A 13144-nucleotide genomic window follows, 5' to 3' on the forward strand; every position below is an offset into this window, starting at 1 on the left:
TATAACCGGTAACGCAACTAGGGCAATATATTTATACAATTTGTCACTTGGCTCAAAAATAACATTTTTTTGTGTGTCATATGATAATATAATAAAAATAGGTACAGTGACAGTGGTGACCACATTTTTTTTACCTCTGCAAATACATTAATAAATTAATTTTTTATAACTCCCTTTCTTGACTGAAAAGTGATAAGAAAAACGTAATTTAAATATCAAAATATCTTGATAATAAATTATAGCAATAAGCAGTACCTAGTATTTTAAATGGAAATTGTAATCGTAGTAATCGTACTAAGTTCTTGAATTCAGGAACTATTCGTTCTTGGACGACAGAACAGAGATTAGATTTAAATATTTACTTTATTGTTAGGCTAAAAATCCTTTGTAACTTTGAGTAGAAACGTTCATTTCAGAACGCCTACACTTTGTTCTATTATATAATACATATAGTTATTAACGTGTAAACATAAAAATTCAAGAATAAAGGGTGAAATATAAAATATCTTAAAGAATAAAAAAAAAAAATTGGGTCTAATTAAACTTCGGTATGACAAAAATAATAACAAATAGATATACTAATTTTAAAAATGAATTTAATTATAAATTAAAAATATTAATTTATAAAATTTATAAAATTATAAATTATAAATTATAATTTATAATTCAAAAAACACATAAGCCAGATTTAACTCTTAAAATTAAAGTAATCGAAACTTGACTGTATTATGTAATAGTCCTATAAGGCTATAACATAGTATAACCTATAACTTGGAATAGCGAACTACCTACCAATATATTCTTTAATATACAGTTTATGTATATTACAAAATGTTTGTATTTATTGATAACTTTAATTTCAAAATAACCAAAATATAATAAATATAAGCTGGAAAATAAAACCTCAGTGAACCACTCTAATTGCACCGATGTAAATCTACAACTCACTTTATGACTTCGAAAATGACAGAGACGTTTGAATACTGTGAATTATGAATACAAAGAAGTTCAAAATTTTAAGTTGAAAAAAAAGATTAGAATATTAAAAGAAAAATTCACTACTTATGACATTATTAAAAAATTATAGCAAAAACAATTTTTAACTGAGAATGCATAACATTTTGTCTTCTTGCAGGTAATATTAAAAACGAATTTTAAAGAATCTAATAAACATTATATAATTTGATGAAATGTTTCACAAACACATTGTACTCGTATTTAAAAGTTAAAAAAAGGTTTACCCATTTAAAAGGTTGGCAGTGAAATTCCACTTTATCTTTTCATTTATCCAAATGATGAAAATTTTGCTCATAATCTTTACAAGCTGGTAGAAATTTAAAAATGATTAACATTTTTCTTATAAGAAAACCAAAAATACATCATTGAATACACTTATCAGATTATGTAAATAAGCTTTAAATAATGCACTACAAAATTGTTTTTAATATCTATTATCATATTTCATTTAATGTTAAATAAAAATGATTTAAATCTAATTGTATCTATCATTTAGATTTGCATATTTTCATGTTGTCGTAATCAATGCAAGTTTAAATAAAAAGATAATTTTCAATCAAATCAAAGGTGTTAAAGTTCTCTCACTTACAGCCTCCCGTTTCACATAATTTATTGAGTTGAATCAATACATGTTGGATCACAGGTTGGCAGCAAGACAATACACTTCCATTATTTATTTGAGAAGTCAATTATTCATTATACACTTAGTTAAATTTAATTAGATATAAGAATTTAGATTATTAACAATGATGTAAGTAACTGATACATAAACTATAATTTTTAGTATGAAAGATAATACAATATTCTACTTAATTAAAATCTTAAATCTTAAACATAATTTAAAAAAAAATATAAGTATAGGTTAAGAGGTCGCCAAATCTGCATGAGTTATCTTCGTCTTACAAGTATGTAACGTAACAAATTTTACGCTTAGCAGTTCACAGTTAGCTCTGTTAGCTTAAAATTTAAAGTGAATTGACCTCTTATAAAAATTAAAGGCAATATTATTATCTAGGTTATCACATGTGATTTTTATTATATTTTAATTTTAAAGCAATTTATGAGTATTTATAAAATCGTAAATTGTTTGTATATCATAACATTTGTTCATAACTGTACACAATATATAACTATATCAACACTTATAACTTGCTTTAAAATAAAATATAATAAGCCCATGTATAAACCTAGATAAAAATGTTATCGTCCATTTTTATAAGAGGTCATTTCATTTTAAATTTTAAGCTAACGAAGTTAAACGTGAACTGCTGAACGTACAATTTGCTATGTTACACACTTGTAAGATGGAGACAATTCATGCGAACATGGTATCCTCTTAATTAGTTATTGAAAATCCACATTTTACAAACAAATAATATTTGTATTTAGTGTATTTCATCATACTAATACCACCAGTTTTTTTTTATAAAGTTTGCTTACATTGCCATCATATGTTTCAATATTTGCAGCAATACAATGTAAACACCAAATAAAAAATCTTGATCCTAATGTGGTGTTAATTCTTTGTTTTATGGCTTTTTCGACTGAAAACAAAAATGTTTGTATAAGACATAAAGATAAAATAAATTAAATATTTACTAGTTTTAAATATACTCATCTTGTGATTTAGTTTTCATCTTGGAAGAACATTATGGCACAATTCAAATTTTCCCCTGATTCTTAAAGTGTATATTCCAATTTTTCCAGCAACCACAAAGTTTGCTATAACAATCGCAGGAACATTGTTGAAAGCCATTGACTTGATATCCATGTCGCTCTTAGATAGTATACTGAAAATTATATCATGTAAGTATAATACATAATAATATATTACACCATAACTAATAATTTTAAACTTACTAGTACTATTTAGGTACGTACAGGGGCGGAGGGGCCCATCTGGAAATCTGGAATTTTCCAGATGGGCTGATACTGACGGATACTATATGGGCCGGCCCTATGTTTAAAAAAAATGGTTTAAACATAAGTAACAAATAGTATAATCTGTGCTCAGTTGTATAAAATTGTAAATACTATTTCATGACCCTTATTATAAATAAATTTTGTTATAATCTTAAAGTGAAGTTTAAGTTTGGTGTTATAGTATAAATTTAATATTTGATTTATTCAGAAAAACAATTTGCAAATAATAAAAAAATTATACTTATTGATTTAAAATTATTTCTACCTATTAATTTTGATTCATTTGTGAATGGACTACTTAAAAATGCTTTCTTTAAGTTACATGTAAAATTAAAACCTTAATTTGATGATGATAATGATAGTAAAATAAAAAAAACAATAAAAATAAACTACCTATCTGACAAAATGTTAAGTTTTTAAAAATCTTGGAAACATTTAAAGACATCTGTAGATGATGAATGTGCTGAAGAACTATAGGTACATAAATACATAATAAGTAGGTACACAGAAAATGAAGATGAGGAAAAAGACATATCAAAACCATGTGTAACATGTAAAAACTATAGAATTTTATAGTTACATATTACAATGCATTAATTAAGTGTAATTTTTACTCTAATGTTTATCCTACATTATCCATTGCTTATATCAGTGTTTATTATTTACTTTGCCGGTACCCAAGTGGCCTATAAAAGATCATTTTTACTTAAAAATATTTAAAAACAGTTTGAGCAATTCAATTACAGCCAAACATTTGGAGTCATTAATGTTGATGGAAAACAAATTCTTTATAGTTTAGTTATACAAAGCACACATTATGACATTAAATTTGTATTATTATAATATTATTATTATTATAAATATTAAAACAAAAAACATGTTTGTTAATTTTATAAGTTAGATTTGATTTTTTTTCAAGTCTATAGTTAACCCCTGAAATAGTTAGCCGATGAGCCAATGGGCTGGAAAAATATGTTTTCCAGACCCGAAATCAGGTTTCACTCCGCCCATGGGTATGTATTATTGAAATTTTATATTCCTAATTTTAAACTATTACACAAAATATAATAACTAATTATTTATATAATAGTGTTAATGTAAATTAAAACACAATTCAGTTTAAATTAGATCTTTATAAAAACCAAAGTTTTTTTTACTAATTGTTAGTGTCAATTTTTAGGTTGAATTACAGTTGAAATTTAAAAAAATGTTTTGTTTATGAAAATAGGTAAACTGATTAAATTGTAGTAGAATCAATAATTATAGTACTCTAATAATATAACGTTGTATTGAGCAGAGTATTATAAATTGCCATCCTAACTAGTCATTATCTGTGTTTGTATACATTTGCATACATAAAATAGCATATTAAATTAGAATGCTCATAACTCGCTTTAACGAGTTTTGGACTAAACTGTCGTCAAAAACCCAAATATAAACACAGATAATGTTCATATCATCAAATTTCATCAGAGGTCAATTCACTTTAAGTTTTAAACTAAAGAAGCTACACGTCATGATTTGCTGACGGTAAATTTGGTGAGTTACATACTTGTAAGACGAAGGCAACAAATGCCAGTGTTACATCCTCTCGATGTTCTTGAATAAGTTAATTCGATATTTTAGATTTTTAAGGTACCTATTCAAAAGACTAAAAACTTTGAAATTACTTTAATAATGTCGACGTGAAGTAAAAAAGTATTATTATTAAACCAATAATATCGTAAAGGTTACACTTCCTAGTCCTACTTTCCTAGAATTCCTCGTATTCGTAGTATTTAGTTTTTAATGTTAAAAAAACAAATTTTAAATCCAATTTAATAAATGATTAATGATATTTTATTTAATGATAATTTTAATTTAATAAATGATTATCCCATTGGCCATTAATACGCATAATGTTTACGTTCGGCATGATGAGATGCGGGTCGGTGTCGCCAACTGCAGCATGATGACCAATGAGGGAGAGTGAGGAGAACCCGACCGCCAGAGCCGTTTTCATATATTTTTTATAAGTTCTTTTTACAATTTGTAGGACATTTCGACGTAGATGTTATGTTGAATAACACACACGACACACGATTAGTGTTTACCATAGAATTCTATACCAAAAGTTCGTGTTAACCTTATTCTTGTTATCAATCTTATCAATGAATCCGTTGGATCAAAACAACATAGACATATAATATAATATTATATCTGTATAAAACAAAATAAGCAAATGGTATTTTATTTTACAATTAAAATAATATATAACAATTTAGGCCTTTAAATGTTATAACGTCACTTAATATTAATATTTTAGTTATATTTACGCGTTTTTAAGCTGAATCGTTTAATTTTATAAATTCAAAAGGTTTGTGTGCTCTATGCTTAGATAATTCAAAACTGCTTTCGAAATTATTTTTATTATGCTTATTGCTTGTCAACCGTCTCTGATTAAAGTTAACCGGAGTTTAATCGGCCGAATTTGCACGGTTAAATATCTGTTATCAGCTGATTAAGCGTAATCGAAGTTTAACCGTAGACGGTACAACTGGCCCTAAATTGCTCACCGTTTAATCATGTATACTAAAATTGTTTATAAATTATAAAATTAATAGTATTTTTGCATTAAATACAGATATTATTTTTCAAATATGGGTTCATACTGTGAATATGGTTGTTCTCATTACACGGAAAATAGTTCTTGTGGCTTTTATTGCTTTCCAACAGGACTAAAACAAGGAGAAATTGGATAAAATTAATAAGTTAGCTTTCTCACATTTTCGTTAAAATAATTTTATTTTGTAGTTAAAGTATTGAAAAAATCATAATGAAATAAATTTAATTTTTATATACTGGAAAATTATAACTTAAATGTACTGTAAAAATTCTTGATTTAATTTTGCCAATAAAAGTATGCCTGCCAAATGTTGTGTCCAACATCAATTATTAATTATAACAAATATAATTTTATTATGATATGATATCTCATCTATTTTACTACTAAATGTATCATTAATGTCAGTGGCGTACCCAGGGGGGGGGGGCTTAGGGGGCTTCAGCCCCTCCCATTGGCCATGTTTTGGAATACATTTTATATTAAAAAAGACAAAGTACAAACCATGATATTTCTAAAAAACGGTATTGAATACAACGTATTATCTTTAGTAACAATGACCTAGTATAAGCAAAGCATAAACGTTGTGTTTATTATGGTACCGAATACCGATATAGATTTAGCCCCCCCCCCCCCCCATTCGAAAATCCTGGGTACGCCACTGATTAATGTTAAATCATTCAGCTTCAACTTATTTTTATTATATACACAATATAATAATTAGTTATAGTATTGTTACCAATTCGCTTCATTCTAACATAATATTTGGATTATTGGATTCTGCTTATAAGCCTTTGCATAACATGTAATTATCGAAATGGGACAATTACTTTTGGTAATTATATATTATGTTTAATGTATATAGCCTTTGGGTATTAAATGAAGAATAGGATTGCTTGAAATGTCATTGTATTTTTCATAATTTAACTTTACAAAATTTTGGTTTAAAGGTAAAATAATCATATTTTTATGTTAATAGGACAGATGAGCCTAAATTGTGTTGGCATTCATCATCTTACACAGTTACACCAGAAAAGAAAAAGACCGCAAGGATTAACTTGAAAAGATTCTAAAGTGATAAAAAATTAAATAATTTATAATAGTGAATTTAAATATAAAACAGTACTTGATTTTGACGATGAACCAACAAAATCCCAAGGGTATCATTTATTTTTAAAATGTTATTAAGATTTAATGTTATAATAAATTGCATTTATTTTTAGCGTATCTAACGTAATAGTTATCGACCTTATTGACCGCACTTCAAACATGAAACTGTTTTATGAATTTCAACTTGTGTATTGGTTGTTCTGGCACTCCAGGAGCAAGCTGTATCCATAGAGCTCAAATTATAATTAGTAGGGCTCGGATTTCAATGCTAAGTACATACTTTTGTTGGTTGATCTTATACAATGCGTTCCACGTAAGTACATAATTCATTTCATGTAACAAGTGTTTTGTATTTTTTGACGTTTATATACAAATGTGGTTTTTAATTTATTATTTTATTCCTAATACTTTAAAATTTAACTTTGTTAACAGAATTCATATACTATAAAGATTTTGAAAAATCCATTTGTTAACTGTAAGTCTAGTCACAAAGAAAAATGGACTGGATCACCGAACCAAAAAAGAAACTATATTGCACTTGTTCTATAGTAAGACATGATAGAACACTCATCGCAATTAGTACTTAATAGGTTTGAAAAACGAGTATGTAAACAGTGTTGTTTAAAGAAGCAGTTGCTCAGCATTTGACCAATTACAATGGATTATCTAACAAAGGTAAATATTAATCAACTAAAATTTAATAGTTCTTCTAGTCTTATTTCTTTATTAATTATAATAAACATGATGTTAAAAAGTTAATTTATTTTATTTTGTTCAGAAATGAAGATACTGGTTATATTTGTTGTTTGTGCAACATAGTATTTTCACGAAAAGTTGCATTGAGAAAATACCTCGAAGTGCATTAGATGACCAGTGTAAACTCTGAATAATCAGACAGAAAAGTTGAAGATGATGCTTTAAAACAGAAAGTGTAAATGAAAATAATGATGGATTTGCAGTGTTATTCAGGCCCATACTGGCTACCTTTAAGAGTTGGGAAAAAAATATATTTATAGGGCGCCAACTATATTTTCAGACATTACCTTCAAAATAAAAATGGGTTTCTATAATGTCTACCCTAGGGTGGCCCTTAAAAATAAATATTTAAATTATTTTTGTGGCACCCACCTGTTTTTTGTAAATGCTCAATTTAATATTAACTGCAAACTTTGAAATCAATTGTTCAGTTTTTAGCCGTGCCCCTGGGAACTTGAAGTTCAGTAGTTTTGTAATTTCTTACAAAAATCACTGACATTAGGTTATGTATTTTTTTTCAACCAAAGAACATAAATTATTAATTGATATAAGTAGTGAAGTTTACCCTACATTTTATGACGATTTCAAAAATGTCACTTTTTCATTATAACATAATTTATTACTGGCAGTTACAATTTTAAGCAAAAAATAAGTAAAAACTTTTTTTTTTTAATGTTTCCTTTTTGCAGTCAGGAAATATTTTTCTGTAATCACTTACAACTTGTAACACAAACTGTTTTTGTTCCTCATTGGTGGTGAGTATTGAATTGTAGTCTTCAATCAATTTTATTCCCCTCTCGGCCATATCATTGACAGTTTTCAGTTTAGAAACCATTTGCAATGCATTTTGAAAAGATAAGTTTTCACTCCAATCTGCTGGGTCATTTAAAAGAAATTCTGTATCCAAGTTAAATATTTTGAAAAAATCTAAAGTTTCACTTGAGACGAAAAACTCTATTTCATTTTTCACAAATTCTGAAATTTCTGATTCTTTTAAATTTAATCGTTTGATATTCTCGTTTGAATCTGTTGTATAATTTAGTTTAACGATCATTTTTATTTTTGATTCTATAGAAATACTTTTATCGAAAAATGCCAATGCAACTGCTTCAGGTGTTAGATACCACAAATGATTTCAAAATTTATTCATTGCTACTCTAGATATATTATTATCAATTGAACTATAGTTGTACAAGTTTTGTATAAAAAGTAAATCTTGATATGGTGCGGCTGCAGCAGTAGGTGCTTTAAACCATGCTTCAATATAAATTGTAACTACAAATATACAAATATCGCAAAGTCCGTTTTTTTCAAAACTACTTAATTCAAATTCATTACAAAACATGTATATTTTATGAGAATAAATAGCTTTTGCCATCCATCTTGCATGGTGAGTTGCACCGGGAGTATGGAAAAAAGTCGTATTATTTGGTTTAGCGCCAAGAAAAATCATTGTTAACTCGAGTAACTCCTTGTAATCGTTTCGAGGTTGTACAATTTTCAAATGTTCTTTTACAAACTCTAAGACTCTTGTTGAATGTGGATTAATAATTTCTTTAATTTGTTTGTCCGAAATACCTGGAGAAAAATTGTCCTTGTTTATTTTATTCCACGAGAGCTGGAATCTATTGAAAATAGATACTTCTTTAGCTGATGGTTTATTTAATTTTTCTTCAAAAACGCTTCGTAAAATTATTTCATAAATATGATGTCTGCATGGCAAATAAAATAATTTTTTTCCTAAAAGCCTTTCTAATAATACACAAGTACCACCCAATCGACCACTATTAACTGCAGTTGTATCAAACGACTGAGCTTTAACCAAATTTTGTATATTCCATTCAATTAAAGTTTTGTAAATAACTTCTGCCTGTTTATTTGCCGTTGCTTTTTGTAAAACTGGAATACTTAAAAATTTTTCTGTATCACCACTTGAAATTACAATGGCTAGCCTTTCAATAATATCTTTTCCAACCAAATTAGGAAGAAGCTTGCCATCCCAGTGTAATACAACAGCTTTAAGATTACTTTCTTGAAATTTATCTTTTATTATACTCGCTCTCTCCTTAAGCAAAATCTGTCGACAACGTTGAATTGATGTCCTATTAATAACAAAGTCCTCCACATTTTTTTCTAGAGCTTCTACCACTGTCATAATGATATGAATTGTCCCCCTATCACTTACTTTACAGTTGTCTAGTACACAAACTAATTTAGTAGTAATTATGTTCTTCTGTCCTCTTACTCGTTTTGATGATGAAGGTCCAACATCTATTTCTACGGAACTAAAAGATTCGTCCATCTCTGAGCGACTAGAAAAGTCGTCTATCTCTAAGTCACTTGATATTTCGTCTATTTGCATTAAATTGTCTAAGAAAAAAAAATAAATATTATTCCATTTATTGAACCAAATATATAAAAACATAAATTAACATTTACAATTACCTTCAGATTGGGTACTTCGCTTTTCTGTTATAAGTGTTTTATTTTTTCTTTCCATAAAGTTGCTCTTTTCGCATATTTGTATAATAAATTCCATACATAAATCCTATACGTCCTTTTTTTCGTTGATTTATTAAAAATAGTCTATCTGTTTCGATTTTCATAATTTGTAGAGCATCAGCATGGGCTACATCAAATAAATCATTAAATGTTGAAATAAACAGTTTTTCGTGTTCCTTATGACTTTCTGTATTTCTTGTGGCATGCTTTTGACGTGTTCTCCACTCATCGTATAAAGATCCAACTTTAGATATACAGTGTTTTTCTAATCGTACTGGAATACGGGCTTTTCCCCAAAAAACAAACACTTCTCGAATAATTTATCTAGCACTTTCACGAAGATTCAATTTTACGACTCTTAAATCAAAAAACATAGTCTTCAATACTTCTAAATTAGACGGTAATTTACTTCCTGATATTTTATTTGAATAGTTGTTAATTAAATAAATTTTCTCTCGTAAACATATATTATAAGACATTATTAAACGTAAAATATTAACAACAGTGTACAAGAGGATGAAACATAAGTACAAAACTACAAATTAAACTTATCTGCAGGCAAACAGTGAATAGTGAACACAATTTGTTGAATGACAGCAAAAGGTACAATACTATTAAATATAAACGGTTTTTGTAATCTTATCTTTATATTATAACCACAATAATTGACTGAAATAGTGAAATCGATTACATTATAATTTAATAATAATTTGGTAGATTATTTTCAAGATAAACACTGTGTTTAGATTAAAATTATTAATACCTACATGATTTTTAAACAAATATATTAACTACTTCAACCTTACTAATATTTGTTTAGACTTTAATTTAATATTACATATACGAGTATATTAATTTACATACTAAAATACATTTTTTGTCCCTAAGTAATTTTAAGGTATTCTGAATCATTTGACTGATACAAATAAAAAGAACGGTTATGCCAGATTTTTTGAGCTTTTACTTATTTTTTTCATTAAATTATAACTATGCCGGTAATAAATTATGTAATAATGTCAAGTGACATTTTTGAAATCATCATAAAGTTTGCTACAATGCTACCTAGAATAGTAAATGTTAAATGTTTTTTGGTTGAAAAAAAAATTATAACCCAATGTTTAGAAAATGTTGTAAAAAATTACAAAACTACTCAACTTCAAGTGCCCGGGGGCACGGCTTAAAATTAAATGATAGATTTCAAATTTTGCAGGTATTATTTTTTTGGGCATTAACAAAAAATGGGTTGGTGCCGTAAACTGTACAATTAAAAAAAAATGTACAAGAGTAAGAGCTAAGGGCCACCCTAGTCTACCCATTATTGTTTTATGTAGTAACTTGAAACTAACACCTGAAGATGTTAAACACAGATAATGTTTTATTTTGCGATTATTAACAAAACTCCTATCGAAATAATGTGTTTCATAGACTCATAGTAAAACTGCTAAGAAAATAAATTGTACACTTACTTTTAAAATTTAATTTAACGTACTCTAATCTACCAAAAGGTTAAACTACATGATATACATAGTGCATATGCATGTTTGCCACAGTTAATTGATAATATTTAAATACTATAAATAATGTTCTAAAATTATTTTTCATTTATTTCGCATTAATACATGGCAAAAATATCAAATTTTATTATAGTGCATTACACATTACTCGCTAGGTGATTGTGTATGATTTGAATGTCAAATCACATTTTAAAAATGTGTTAAGCTTAAAAGTTAATTAATTAATAAATGCGGTTTTAAACTCCAAATATGAATAGTAATATTGGAAATACATAGTTCTCCCGAAATTAAACTATGCGATTCAACGAGACAAAACGACCTCATACACCATAGCTTGATAATAAAAACATTTAAAACAAGTACTAAAATTTTTAATATAGTTCAATGACAAGTATTAGATTAAGCTCTAATCAACTCAACTAAATATGTTCTTTATGTAAGCCGTGAGGAGTATGATCAATTTAATATAATAAGTATTAAATAAAATGTGTATCTTATCTCGAGTCAAAATAATTAAGTTGGGTTCTATCATATCCCAAAACTGGAGTTTTATTAATAAATGCATAAATAGGTTGGTAGTTAGTTTCTTTTAACCCCAACAATTATGATATTATAAAGTTAAAATAGCATAACAATTACAAAATATATAATTTGTATAATATAATACACACCCAAAAAATAGTTACACCTTAATATATAGTAAATAATAAATATACATTAAAATGATATAAAAAATAAATTGGGAGAGAGACGCTAATTTCTTAATTGATCATGATGCGCAGCGGAAAAACTCCTGGTGTCCCGGTGGATCGGCCTGGTGTTATTACCTGCGTCATAATAATTATAACCAAAATTTCGTGCATACCGTTGATTTATTTTATTTTATTGTAATCATATTTTATTTGTAATTTTATACTAGTTATGATTATAATGTACGACTATTATATATTTTTTATTTGATAATTTCTGACAACCTATATAGACGTCTTATGCTTAATAATTTAAAGTATTTTGTTAAATATAACTATATATTAATTAGTTTTGAATTGTTATATGATTAGGTTTAAATAATTAAAATCATAATTATGTTTTTTTTGCATATGATCTAATAGACAAGGAAGGCAAATCCATGGCACATGAAAAGGTTTTGAGGGCATGCAAAATTTAATATATTTTTATTACATAGGTACATATATATTATATATAATATACATTAATATATTTATAATTTTTTTTCTTGTGTCTTTCTAATGTACTATAATGTAATGTATAATATTTTTCATGGCACGCTAAAAAAAAGGTAATTTTTGGCATGTAGCGTTCTAAATGCTCTAATGATTTGCCATCGCTGATATAAACTTAGAATAAATGGTTGGGGCTGCTTTACTGTGAGACGGTTCTCGAATTAAAGATGCCTTTGATCGTAGTTATTATAAAATAAAAATGTATTGTATTAAACATTGTAACATTCGTAACATAAAATAATAACTAATAAAAAATTTTGAGTTAGAACCAAAATAAGTATAAACAGTATATAATATGTCCATGGTTAGCACATAATACACGAGCATTATTGATAATATTTTGGACTTTTGGTGGTATACTGGTATCATAGAATCCATATATTATTGTACAATATCTCGTATTGTATGAAGTTAGAAACGAGATAAGTACTTTTTTTTGAAAATAGTCAATAGAATTTAAAATAGGTAATCGCTAT

At 26.9% G+C, this 13144-nt stretch overlaps 2 long non-coding RNA genes across 3 annotated transcripts; one reads left to right on the plus strand and one right to left on the minus strand.

The window, feature by feature from the left end:
- Positions 1 to 1566: 1566 nt before the first annotated feature.
- On the minus strand, positions 1567 to 4953 carry LOC149060300 (uncharacterized). Its single transcript, XR_016189756.1, has 3 exons — positions 4493 to 4953; positions 2878 to 2974; positions 1567 to 2807 (listed from the first exon to the last, which is right to left on the minus strand). It is a non-coding gene; the product is annotated as an uncharacterized LOC149060300 (long non-coding RNA).
- Positions 4954 to 5167: 214 nt separating this feature from the next.
- LOC107168786 (uncharacterized) lies at positions 5168 to 13041 on the plus strand. 2 transcript variants are annotated; one of them, XR_016189761.1, is made up of 5 exons: positions 5168 to 5296; positions 6522 to 6702; positions 6766 to 6965; positions 7085 to 7327; positions 7431 to 13041. It is a non-coding gene; the product is annotated as an uncharacterized LOC107168786 (long non-coding RNA). The 2 variants fall into 2 exon arrangements; XR_016189762.1 differs by lacking the exon at positions 5168 to 5296 and adding an exon at positions 6268 to 6377.
- Positions 13042 to 13144: the final 103 nt, after the last annotated feature.

Source organism: Diuraphis noxia, unplaced genomic scaffold (assembly GCF_037042655.1).
Source record: "Diuraphis noxia isolate RWA-SAM2 unplaced genomic scaffold, SU_Dnox_SAM2 contig0001, whole genome shotgun sequence".
Taxonomy (NCBI): Eukaryota; Metazoa; Arthropoda; class Insecta; order Hemiptera; family Aphididae; genus Diuraphis; species Diuraphis noxia.